Source organism: Hemicordylus capensis, chromosome 1 (genome assembly GCF_027244095.1).
Source record: "Hemicordylus capensis ecotype Gifberg chromosome 1, rHemCap1.1.pri, whole genome shotgun sequence".
Lineage (NCBI taxonomy): Eukaryota > Metazoa > Chordata > Lepidosauria > Squamata > Cordylidae > Hemicordylus > Hemicordylus capensis.
In genome coordinates, this window is record NC_069657.1 from 174,945,181 (window position 1) to 174,958,618 (window position 13,438).

A 13,438-nucleotide genomic window follows, 5' to 3' on the forward strand; every position below is an offset into this window, starting at 1 on the left:
TCATTGCCATAAGCTCCTCAGAAAACAAAGGAGAAGAACAGGCTCCACCAAGCCGGAGAGGGCATTTAGGAACGACCATGTCAACAGCACAGGCTACCTCCACATTCCAGAGATTCGCCAGGGCCTTGACAGAGTCACCAGCTCTGGACACTGGAAACTACCTAAGGGCTGTCTGGAAACCAAGTGGATGCATACACCTCCAGGGGTGGACCATCCTAATTGGTCCACCACCCGTGCAGAGGGTAGATGAAGCAGTCAAACTGAACCCCACCAGATAATGATCTGTCCATGACAAGAGAGTTGTCTTAAACCCCCCCACCTCCAGATCACTTATTCCCTGGTCTTCAAAAAACAGATCCAAGGTATGTCCTGCCACATGGGTAGGGCCTGATACCAATTAAGATAGGCCCATGGTGGCCATGAAGCTACCCCTAGGGAGGCCTCAGCATGGACATTGAATGCCACCTCTGAGACCCCTCCAGCCTAGGTAGGGAGATTGAACTGCAGTGAGGTGATCGGTACACCAGCAGAATCCCCAGCCTATCATGGAGGCCCACCCGCAACAAAAAACACTCAAAATCAGGAGATTGTTTAACTGGGTACCTGGAAAGGGGAAAGGTCTCATGATAGATGATCGCAATGCCCCTTCCCTGACCCTCAAGGCGGGGCTGCTGCAAGATGAAGAAAACCAGAGGACAAAGCTGAGAGAGACCAATCCCACCCAGTTCATCTGGCCAGGTCTCTGTTACACATACCAGGTCAGCATGCTCATTTCGTTTTTTCAAAAAAAGAAAAGAAAAGAAAAATGGGAGAGGAGAGCTGGTCTGGGAGAGGAGAGCTGGTCTTGTGGTAGCAAGCATGACTTATCCTCTAGGCTAAGCAGGGAATGGGAGACTAGAAATGTGAGCACTGTAAGATATTCCCCTCCGGGGATGGAGCCGCTCTGGGAAGAACAGAAGGTTTCAAGTTCCCTCCCTGGCTTCTCCAAGATAGGGCTGAGAGAGTTTTCCCAACTGCAACCTTGGAGAAACCACTGCCAGTCTGTAAAGGCAATACTGAGCTAGATTGACCAATGGTCTGACTCAGTATATGGCAGCTTCCTATGTTCCTATCCACAATCAAGTCATGGATGATAGATGTTTTACCATTCACAGACGTGGCATTCAGCAGCAGCAACCTAATCCGCGAGAGAGTATCCTCAGAGCTCCCTGGGCTGCAGGACTGGGAGAAGAGCCAGAAAAAAGAACATACCTCAATTGCTTGGACCGCTTCCTCCTGTTAACGACTTGCCAATTCCCACCATATCACCATATCTCCCTTTGCTTGTTACCCTAGAGATCACTGCCCCCAAACCCTTTCCAAATTTCCGCTCTCCCAGACACATTCTTTATCCCAACAACCTCAGCTCTGATTTGTCCTTAGCACCAAAGTCAAATTTTCTTGGTCATGCAGCAAGCCCTCTCTCACGCCCAAGAATGCTCACACCAGTCCCTAGTGAAGCACTTCAACTGTTCATCCAAATACTGCATTGAACAAGGGGGAGGTAATTGAAATAAGGCTTCCTGAGGAGGCAAGCACACAGAGAGAACCCCTCTCACCAATCCCCACCTGAATGGTTGGTCGTAAAGGTCCTTACACAACAGGCTATAGCTGCCACACCAGGCTGCTGATGCTAACTGTCTCTTAATGCTCTGTGTTAGCTCACATTGTCAAGCTTGCAGGGAATAGCTAAATTATCTTCCTGCTGGTGGGGCCTCAGTCTGCTTGCCTCAAGATTGAGAACCTCAAGGATGAGAGCCCTTGAGCTTTCGCCCTTAGGCTCACGCCAAGAAGCTTGCGCCCCTGGCGCAAGCAGATGTTATCAATGAATCACCTGGAGGGAGGAGGAGTAGAGACAATCAGGCCCACCGGCAGAGCTTCTTCCTTCCTTTCCTCCAGCCCCTGGCACAAGCAGCTGATGATCACTTTAGCTGCCCAGTACTCCAGAAATGAGATAAAGTAGCCTAAGGGAAGATGAAATAATGTGAAATAAAGATCCCTCCTGCTAACTCACCTGCTCCCTCCGCCACCTACTGCCATGCAAGTTGCTGTTCCCTAAGCAAAAAGCCAGATCAGAAGTGGAAGGATGGGCAGATGGACGGACACAGTGGGCTGGGAATGGGAGAGACTGGCACTGAAATTTTGAAAAAAAAAATTTGAAGCACATTTGAGGATTGTTCCAAGAAGACACCGCTAAGAATGTTCAAAAGGAGCCCATAAATTTCTATAACCCAAGTGAAATATCTCAGAAGATTACTGTACATTCCTAGTTGTGTAGAGAAAAAAGGCCGTGAAACAGGGCCATTTGACCAGGCCCTACAGACCAACCCAACAATTTGTTGGATCTTGAATACAATAGGAAATGCCCAATGACTACTTGCAGGGGGACAAATTACCAGAATCTGAAGCTGAAAGTGGGAGCTTAGACTTTTCTGGTGAGCATCTGAATTAGCCTACCCACTAATATTGTTTTCTCATCTTCAGGGGAACATTTGGGAAGATAGATGAAGCCCATCAGACCTTTAAATTCTCTGCATTTTCACTTGAACATTGGAGCTCTGGCAGTCAACATGTGCCACAAGAAGTGTTCAATGGAGACAAGGTTGGATCAAAATTAAGTACTTTTTTGCTTATTACTGCATATGATTTAATCTGGTTCAGATTGCAGAATCACAGAATTTTAGAAGTAGAAGGGACCATGAAAGTCTTCTAATAGCATGGATCTGCTACAACACAAGTGCACAGATCTGCTACAACACAAGGCTTCTTTTGTGACCTTGCATTTGAATACACCATATGATAGAAATCAGTAAATAGAACATTGCGAAATTAGCTAATTTACTCTGAATAATTCATCTAAGTGAATGCACGAAAGCAAAGGAGATGTACATGCTCACATTCCCCCGTTCAACAGATATTGCACTACTGTCATGGAATTGCTTCCATAGCATTAAAATTATTCTCTTATTCCATACAGCTAGGATAAGTATATTGTTCTTGGGTGCTTGATGCTGTCTTTTTAGCCTACTTTCCAGTAGGCTTGTGAGATCACCCGGCATTCTGTGTGTCCGTGTGTCCATCTGTTTCCCCCCCCCCAACTTTGCATGTCTCCTCGCCCCATCAACTTCGCAATGCCTGGACCAATATGAACCAAATCGGGTACAGTTGTAGGGACACCTCAACAGTGTTGGGCTAACTTGTGAACTGCCTAACCGATTTGAACCAAATTTGCTACAGCTGTAGGGACACATAGGGATGCTCCAATGGTGTAGTTTGTAATGATGTCATCCACTTCAATTCAAGATGGTGGCCACGTGAACATCTGAGGCACAAGCAAGCTAATCTGTGGGCTGCCTAACCTGTTTGAACCAAACTGGGTACAGTTGCAGTGAGTGACACACATGGACACCTCAGTGGCATAGTTTGTGATGATGTCATCCACACCAGTTCAAGATGGTGGACACGTAAACTTTTGTGGTGCAAGTGGGCTAACTTGTGAACCACCTAAATGATTTGAACCAAATTTGCTGCAGCTGTAGGGACACATAGGGAAAACTCAATAGGATAGTTTGTGATGATGTCATCTACCTCAATCCAAGATGGTAGATGCATGAATGTTTGAGCTGCAAGTGGGCTAACTTGTGGACTGTCTAACTGATTTGAACCAAATTAGGTACAGTTGTAGTGAGTGACATACAGGGATACCTCTGTGTTGTTGTTTGTGACTATGTCATCCACCCTGATTCAAGACGGCAGAACCATAAACTTTTTATTTTATTTTATTTTATCTATCTATCTATCTATCTATCTATCTATCTATCTATCTATCTATCTATCTATTTGATTTATATACCACCCTTCCAAAAATGGCTCAGGGTGGTTACACATGTACATTCTTTCCAAAGCAATGGAGGATACACATGCACATTCATTCCAAAGCAATGCAGAAGAGGCTATATGGAACAAAGCCCTCAAAGTAGCTGTCATTCAGCTCTGAGAGAACTATTATTCAAACAAGAGACAGGAACTACATTTCTCCATGACAAAGTAACAGGGCTTTAAAAAAACAACAACCAACCAGTCGTGCACTTAGCATATGCACCTGGAGCAAGTAGCAAACCACTGTACAAGGCAGGCCTGCTCAACTTTGCCCCCCCCCCCACTTTTCGGAGTACAACTCCCACAAGTGAGCTAACTTGTGAATCACTTGATCGTTTTGAACCAAATTTGCTACAACTGTAAGGACATATACAGAAACCTCAATGGCAAAGATTATCCCCCAATCCAAGATGGTAGACACATTTGAGGCACAACTTGTGGACTTCAATTTGCATCAGATTTAGTCCAGATGTAGAGATAGTGAAAGGACAGTAGGCTGATTAGTTCTTACTAGAACAACTTGTTTAATAACCAAATTGATTGGGATGGATATCCAAAGAAACATGTCATTGTCTCTGTGTGTTTGTGTGTGGTTTTGTTTTGTTTTGTTTTGCATTAGGAAAACTCCTTTATCAAATATTTATAGGAAATGTAAGTTTCTTGGTGATTTTACACCAACATTTTATTGGAATCCAACATGTATTGTCCCTAAAATTGGCTGGCCAATCCTCTGTATGGAATGTTGTGACTGTTCAAAGTAATTCAGTGTAGCTTATATTCTGTTAGCAATTTTAATCTTTTTCTCTTCCACTGTAGACTGTGCTGTCACAGAAGAGCTTCATGTTGGTATGTGTATTGATCACTCTATCTAGTTTCCTTATTCTGGTCAAAGCATGAGAAAATAGACATTGATGTATGAAACAAGAAATGTATCTGAAAAGCAATTAAGCATCTCTTTGGGAAAAGAATCTAGTCTCACTTTTACAGCTTTGTAATGGTAGATTACTTTGACTGAAAAAAAATGCTTTAGTAATAGTGATGGAGAACCACCTAATGACACAGTGGGGAAATGCTTGACTAACAAGCAGAAGGTTGCCAGTTCAAATCCCTGCTGGAACTATATTGGGCAGCAGTGATATAGGAAGATGATGAAAGTCATAATCTCATACTGCATGGAAGTAAGCAATGGAAAACCCCTCCTGTATTCTACCAAAGAAAACCACAGGGCTCTGTGGGTGCCAGGAGTCAAAATCGACTTTACTTTAATAGTGATGGAAGCAATATTTGAATTGGGAGAGTAAAATATGAACCCATCCATTCATACAAACAAACAAACAAACAGTGACTCCTTTGGAAGATGTGCACAGGCTACCTGGAATTCATGTCTTGCTTACAATGGGATTAATTCCAGGTCCACCAGCAGTCAGACTCTCCTGCAGACCTCCACATATTTCACAAACAAGTATGTATTCTCATTTAATATGTTTTTATTTCTGTTTCCTAGATAGGATGCCATTAACTATTGTGACTATTCTGAAGAGAAGCCAATAGTATTGAATAGCCTTTCAGTGGGAGGCTTTGCTAACACTTTGGTTGTGATCTTTTAATGCTTTTGAGCACATTCTGTTTGAGGATTGTTCTGACACAACTAGGCAGGCTGATTTCTCAGTCTTCCTCTAAAACCACAAACTCATGGTAATTCAAAGGCAACTTTAATAGGTTTCTTGTTCTGTGTACGGTCACCACACAGGAATTTTGATCCTAAGAAGCAGCAGAAGTATGCATTATTGTTAAAACAGAAGTACTTTACTCTTGATCTATTTTTCATGCAACTATAACCTAATCAAGGCCTTAATCTTCTCCTACTGGAAATTATTCTCCTAGTGAGACAAAATATGAAGAATGTGCTTCTGTGCAAAAGGATGTATGAATAGCATAGTCACTTGTTCTTGAATAATTCCTTTATGGAGTCTGTAACAGTGTACATGTGAATGCAGGCTGAATAAAAATACCTTCTTATGGAAGCACATGTTTAGTATCAATTTCATGATGTTAAAACCATGTAAAGAGAGATGAATGATCTGGAAAAGGGCCATAGGTTAACATAACAATGAGCTAGCAATTTTCTGGAGGGCAGTCAAATTATGACACATTATTGATCATTTGTATAGTGTACATGAGTGAAGTGGGGGAGGGGCTTTCAAGAACATTGAAAAGCTTCCCCAGCCCCAGATTTTGACTTCTATCTTGTATATCATTACTCTTTCTCCATCTAAGATAAGTATAGAACAAAAATGTGTCATTCTTAAAATTATAGCAGTTTGCTCCTCAGTGCATGACAGGCAAGTGTGAGAACTGCCAGGATAACTTTAGAACTAGAATTCTAAAGTTTGGGCAATTCTGTCATTATATATCAACCTGTAGTGAAGAGACATAGATGTTATATTATCCTGTTATAATGAGTTGTTAAGAATTCCTTGGAGTTTTGGTTATGCACGATTATTCTGTTGCCCAAAAGGACAATGACATTTGTGCATGGGACATAGGTACTTATGGAAAATTGACATGTAGGATATGGCTTGATTAATATGTTTCCATATGCTGGAATGGAAGGAACTTTTTTTTACCTTGACCAGGAAGCTTTTCGCACAGGGCTTTTGAAGCCTAGGTACAGTGTGGGCTGGGTGGAGCTGTATCAGGGTTTGAGAATGGTGAGCACCCTTAGACAGTTAAGAAGCGGGGATTAGTTAATCGGTTCTTAGAGGCTTTGCAGCTCAGGCACTTTGATTCACCAGGAAACCTGCTTCAGGGCTTCAGAAACCTTAGAAGCTGAGCGGCTTGGAGGGGAGGGGCAGTCTGTAGCCCTAGAAGTTGCCCTGACCTTGAGGGGTTGACATTGGGGTGGCCAGAACCTCAGGGGTATACTCGTGAGTCAAATGGGCCGTAACCCAAAATTTGGCTTTATGAGGGGGATGAAGCTGGTGATTCGCTTCTATCCTGAGTCAGAGTGTGTCACCGATTTTAGGCACGGGCAAGGACAACAATGTTCTAACCTGGCCTTAATTAAGCCCGCACTGCTGGTTGGGTGGAGTCTGTTGTGCAGAGTTCGCTGATTATACCACATTAATAAAGTTTTGGCTCTTTTATCCAAGCTGATTGTGTTGTGTCTTCCTTGGGACTGGTGTGTGGGGACAATCCATTATTTGTTTCAGTTTTCTGAGTTTGCAGTAAAGCCTCCCCGTAAACTTGCAGTAAAACCTGTTGTGCATAAAAACCCCAGGTGGCAAAAAGAGGTTGTACCTCTGTTGGGCTGAAATATGTTTGGTAGACTACACATGACTTGGTGGGTCATAAGTTTTATATAAAACATGTCCTATAAAACAGAACAAACTGAATATGTTACAAACAAAACTAATGCTGTTGAAACTTAGTCCTATTTCTCTTCAAGAAAACCAATAATAATATAATTATCGCATTTGGAACAAAATATAACACATTTAATCAAATAACCTGACTTCTAGCTTTCATAAATCACAAAACATTAACACAAAATATACTCAATAACTCACAACAAGTGAATGCTCTTGAGAGATTTTTCTTTCAAATGTTTTATATAAACAAAGGTTATGAAACTCTCCTCATTTTGAATTTAAGTTAGCTATACCAGGTTTGGCTTAGTCATTGTTAGCAAATTAATATATTGGTGGCAGTATGAAAAGTGAAGAGCTGTGAAAGAGGAAGAGGAAAGGAGAAGATAAGATAGTAGTAGCGAGATGGTCTCCTTGCTTGTCCTCCACACTTCTGCTCTGCTACCCCGCTCCTTTTCAGATTCTGTGTAGGAGAAAGTGCAGTGGTTCCTGAGCCAATAAGCAGGCAGCAGGAGTGGCAGAAGGGTGTGACAGCGTTTGATGCCCCACCAGGAGTGCCCAGTGATCTTCGACCACTCCTGGCAGCTGGGTCAGGAGGGCTGGTGCTAAGCTGAGCCCATGGTCAGCTGGGGCTGGGTGGGGAGATGGTATGGGCTCAGCTCACAATTACTTTCTGATCTATGAAATGTAAAGGTAAAGTGTGCCATTGAGCCCTGTGGTTTTCTTTTAGTAGGATACAGAAGGGGGTTACCATTGCCATCTACCTTACAGTATGAGATGATGCCTTTCGGCATCTTCCTATATTGCTGCTGCCCAATATAGGTGTAGTCCCCATTCAAAACTTTGTTGCCATCACCACTTTTAAGTAAGATTATCATCATGCCTGAACACTAAACCAAACCAGGAGCTGAGTAAACCATCCATTTTTCCTGCCTATTGGTGAGGAGGGGATTGCAAATCAATGCTTTCTCTAGTCTGCTTTCTTTTACAGTGCAATTTAACACAATATCTTCCTTTCTTTTTAAAAGGCTATTAGATCTCGTCCCTTGCAATATTGAGCCCTGTAGCTATGGTTGACATCTCATCCTGTGACATCTAACCCTATACGGCAAAATAAATCAAACTGAGCCTTTGTCTGCTTCTTAATAGGTTTAATAGGGCTGTGCATAAAATCAAAACAATAATCAGATCAGATTTTGAATTGTAGAGTTTTCGAGACAAAATAGCTAATATTAGCACTGCCAAATACAATATTTTCCATGTCATATCAAGTTGTATCAAGCTCCATCTGATGATTGGATATCTGTTTACATGTTTTTCTTTGCTGGATGATGTTACAAAACCTGGTTGTCTTCAAATCCGATGATGCACCATATATGGAAAATGCTGGGTGGCTGGGGGAGCAAGAGAGCAATGAGGTGACTGACATCTCTGCTTTGTTTCCACAGGATTGAAGCCACTAAATGCATGCTGCAGTTGGTTCATCTCCTTCCCAGTCACAGTACTTAGTGACAGGGATGTGAATTTGTATAATAGACGGTGTTGGAGCCAAAACTCCACCATTCTTTCAAGCAACACTCATCTTTAGAAGAGCTTTGGGAAGATGCCACTGCTTGCTGTAGAAAGAGTGAGGAGAATCTCCTCCAAAACCACACACTTCCAATTCCTTATCTACCTGCCTTCTTCTCAGCACCCTGGGAAGAAAAAGAACTCAGGGATAGGCTTGGCTCCAAGCATCCAAGTAAAGCATGGTAAGGATGCAAGTGCTGTTCTTTCACATTTCCTCCGGTGCCCTGTACTCTGTTATCATCAGATATTTCACTGCTCAAGGCTATTTGATCAGTATAAAATTTAGGCTTTATTTTGACCAAGAGAAGCTGCTGTTGGATATTGTCGACCTCATCTGAATGTATACATTCAAAGCAAAGTGTGAAAAGGTGGAAGAGAAGTTTGCACCGTATATGGAATGGAAAGGGCAGTATAGAAATTGAATGAATGAATAAAGTTTGCCCGCTTCTCTGAGCTTCTGGCACTGCTGCATGAAGTAGCATTAAGCCTAAGAGGGGCTCCACCATTAGCTCTAAGAGATATGCCATGCTTGAAAGTATTATCCAGTTATGTCAAAAATATATCTTTATTATTTCCTTTTCCCACCCTATGGGCCATTATATCATATGGGATTATGTATCAAACCCCAAACAGACCATTAGATCTGAATGGATACAATTATAGGATGCATGATTCAATAATTGTTTGCATCAGATCAGAACTGGATTCAATCTGATAATTTTGTCCATACAAAGTGCTACTTTTTAATATCAGGAGGATGATTGTGTTCTTACTGCTGTGGTGTTCTTGGTTAACCCATTCCTTGATCCAGGCCAGCTTTTGAATAGGCCTTTAGTTACTTTTATTCCAGTCCTGGAGTAGAGGCAGGACTAACAAACAGCCAGCAGCAAGAGCACTGAAGGCAGACTGCACTTGCCTCTCTGTACCTAAAGCAGCTATTCACATGTGCACTGAAAACTTGTTTTCAGTCCATGTGTGTACTGCCAGGAGCTGCACAACTCCTGGCAGTAGTGAGGCGGCACACCCACCTAGGGAGCCCCTTGCTTAACCTGGGTTTTGGATGTGAGGGTGCCCCAAAAGTGGGCTTAATGCTTGTGTGTCAGTGCCGCACAGCTTCACATGGCACCTACACACAAGTAGCCTCCTGACCAGCATCGGGAGGCTCCCAATGTGCACTCATGTGATGCATTATGGAAATTCGGGGGGGGGGGGCTCCTGGCCTCCAAACCTCCCTGCTCCCTCCCTGCTATTGGCAGAAGCCAGCAATTGTCTGGCCAGCCAATCTGGCTGCCCAGCAACATAGAGGGAGTTGTCTGCAGGGGAGGTAAGCTTTTCATGGCTTCCTCCCCTCGCTCCATCCGAGCTGATTATCTAGTCGTGAGAATGGGCTCAAAATCTATTTCATTAAACTGTTAATATTCCTGATTCAACCCTCTTTCCCTTGGGTTCTACAACTGTCTACTGGAAATATACAATAATGAACACTGGCCCAAATGTATTATGATAAATTAAACCATCATATAGCACCCAAGAGCAAGTGTCCAAGTCCAAAAGCATTAAATAGTCAGAGTGGTAGGATCTAGAGGTTTCCATGGCAATTTGGTGAGAAGTGTCTTATCGTCACTGTCTTATCATTGATGGTAATGATAATGGTCATGGTAATGAATGTTAAGACAGTTATCATTGATAACTGTCTTTTCATTGATGGGAGAGCCATACCAAATGGAAGCACTACGTGCTCTTACAGCAAAAGAAAGACTCAGTAAAACCCTCAGAAGCATGTAAATAATTTCAGTATAATAGTGTAATCTAGCACAGTTTTTAAAGTTGTTGCCAAGTAACACACATACACACTTTGTGTTAACAGAAATATCAAGTTATTGAAAAGCTGTATTCTAAATTCATGTTGCTTTTACTTTTTCTTGTGGGGAAAGGCAAAAAGAGTAAACAATTTGTAGAGAAAATAATTGTAAGGTTCTGATCTAAGGCACTTAGATGTTTTAAACACCTGCATATTTTTCCATGATTTGCTGGAGTGTACCCCACCCCCACCGCCGATGCAAAAAAGGCAAGATTGTAACTTGTTTTATTTACCTGCTGTGGATGCTGAGGCTGATGCTGGTGAAAGATGCTCTGTGCTTTTCACCTGAAAAAATTCTATGCAGATGTGTGAAAGATGCACACTTTGATTGTTCTCCCAAGGGAAGCCTTCTCAAGCACAAGAGAATACATTCTAGTATGGGTAGAAATAGTATTGGAAAATGCAAACTCTTAAACATTTGAAAGCTGCATTTCTATAACAGAATAAGCTAGGCAAACGTTAAGCATAAATAAACATATATTCTGACAATATATTCCCTCCATCGTACTTGATTAAAATATGTTTGTGGAGTCTATTCAGACAGTTCTAGTAGCTAAAGGACAAAATAGAATATAAACATTCATCTTCTCTCTCCCTCTCGCTCTCATTCAGTGGAAAAGTTCTGAGGCCCTTCAAAATCTATAAGGTCCCTCAGAAGTGACAGAAGCCCCAGAATGATAAATCTCCTTTTTGAGGATTGTACAGTCTGACAAAAGAACAAAGTGGCTGCTGAGTTAAACAATAGGAGCACTTCTCTTGAGCCGCAGAAAAACCCTTGTTTAAAAGTCACAGATGCCAATTCTGATGCTGCCAGTGGCCCCCTGTGGCTCCACTGCCTGACCTCCAGCGTACATTGTTGTCAAACACAGGCACTATACAATAACGTTAGAATTTTAGATAAGCCCTTTGTCATTAAGCTAGCAAGGTGCACTGTGAAATAAGTTCAATAATTAATAAGTCCTAGATTGCAACGTTAAAGTCTGCTCAACACGTTTTAGCACAATGGCTCCCAAAGCTGACAGGAAAATTAATTGTGACTGGCTCATTTCTATCCCTCCCCCCATCCCATCTTCTATTACAGGATTTTCATGGGGAATTTTTTTTTCTACCTCTCCTTCATGTCCATTCTATTATTCTGGCCTCTTGACTGTGTGTGTTGTGTAGGGTAAGGAAAGGATTCCCCTTGAAATGAGCCCTCTTGTGTTCATTGCTTTCTGTCTCAACAACTGCTGAGTAAACAATGGACACTTTTCAAACTGTATGCACCACTATCAGTTTTATATCAGCTAACACTCATTGCCACCCTCCTGGCCCCTAGACCCATTTCCAAGATGCAAGAGAATGCTAGCAAGATAGATCACTAGCCACTTCCCATTCTACCTCACAACACTTTCCTCTTTTATTCTTTCTATACTACCCCCATACCTTCCAACTGTCCTATTTACCAGTGACAGCTCATATTTTCTGGTACCTGTCCCTAGTAAAATAATTGGCTGAAGTCCTTGTTACCTTTCCACAAATGTATCAGATTTCCCCATTATTTGAGGGGAGAGGGGCAATTTTTGACTAGAGAGGCAATCCTGCAGCCACTTGTGCTTCCTAAAACTATATTCCCATATTTCTGGGAGTTGGGGGACCCTCAGAGGGAAGGGGGGGTCACAAAAAATCATCCCTAATTCCCTCACTCAATCAAGATACCTGGCCTGGCTGCAGAATGTTAATCTTGATGTTGGCTACTATCCCTATTTTATCCCAATTTCTGAATTTGAGGAAATCCGAATGCTTCAATTAAAATGTTATTTAAGTGAGTCATCCATGAAGGCACCAAGCCATTCATTGCAGGTTATAGCATTTCACACACTGCAGACATTGTATGATGTGTTGTGTGAATATGATATAGCAGAATAATTATATTTGTGTAGTATATCTTTACCAAAAGAACATTAGAGTCAGCTGAGGAAGGATAGGCTGCTCCAAAGTAAATTAATGCATCTTAGAGCAGGCAGTGAAAACCTTTCAATAACATGCAGCATCCTGACTAGTAGTTCCATAAATATAAGTTATTCCACTCATACAATGAATGATTTTCAGCAGTCCTCCTTTTTCTCCTGGACCACCCCTACACAACTCCCTTAAATGATCTTCCGGAGATTGAAGAAACTTCAAGAACAGATTTGTTAGGGGTCCAAAGGGCAGCAGAGAGAAGAGGGGATCAGTGAGAATCATCCTTCCCCTGAACAAGTGGAACATCTCCCACTCACAGAACTCCTAGTCAGGATGCTGCAGAGTGTAATCATGTAAGGGGTGCAGCTCATGATGTGATCATTGGTATATGGATAGAAATGTTGCAAGCATGTCCCTATTTTCATGAATGAAGTGTTGGCAGGTATGTGCCATTTGTTCCTTGATCTCTCCTGCTCTGTTTATGTCCTGTTCATCCTATCATGCCCCAGTGACAATGTGCCCATTCTCTTTTGAGAGATCCCTTCATACCTAGGGATCTGTCATACATATGCTCATACCATATGAAGCATGGATTAGAAAGTTGGGAATAGGGTGTTGTTGTTATTTTGCCACTTCTATTATATTTTTCATAGGGGAAATTAGTATTCTGGAGTGTTGGTCAGTCCAGCAAATTCCCCTCCCTTCTGGTAAGCTGATTTATAGGATATCTCACATAGTGAAGTCCAATAAACACCACCAGCCCATTACAAACTGCTTT

General features: G+C 42.1%; 1 long non-coding RNA gene across 1 annotated transcript; it reads right to left on the reverse strand.

Annotated features, from left to right (window-relative positions):
* Positions 1 to 8,440: 8,440 nt before the first annotated feature.
* LOC128344958 (uncharacterized) lies at positions 8,441 to 12,220 on the reverse strand. Its single transcript, XR_008316144.1, has 3 exons — positions 12,142 to 12,220; positions 10,950 to 11,088; positions 8,441 to 8,980 (listed from the first exon to the last, which is right to left on the reverse strand). It is a non-coding gene; the product is annotated as an uncharacterized LOC128344958 (long non-coding RNA).
* Between the last annotated feature and the right edge of the window lie 1,218 nt (positions 12,221 to 13,438).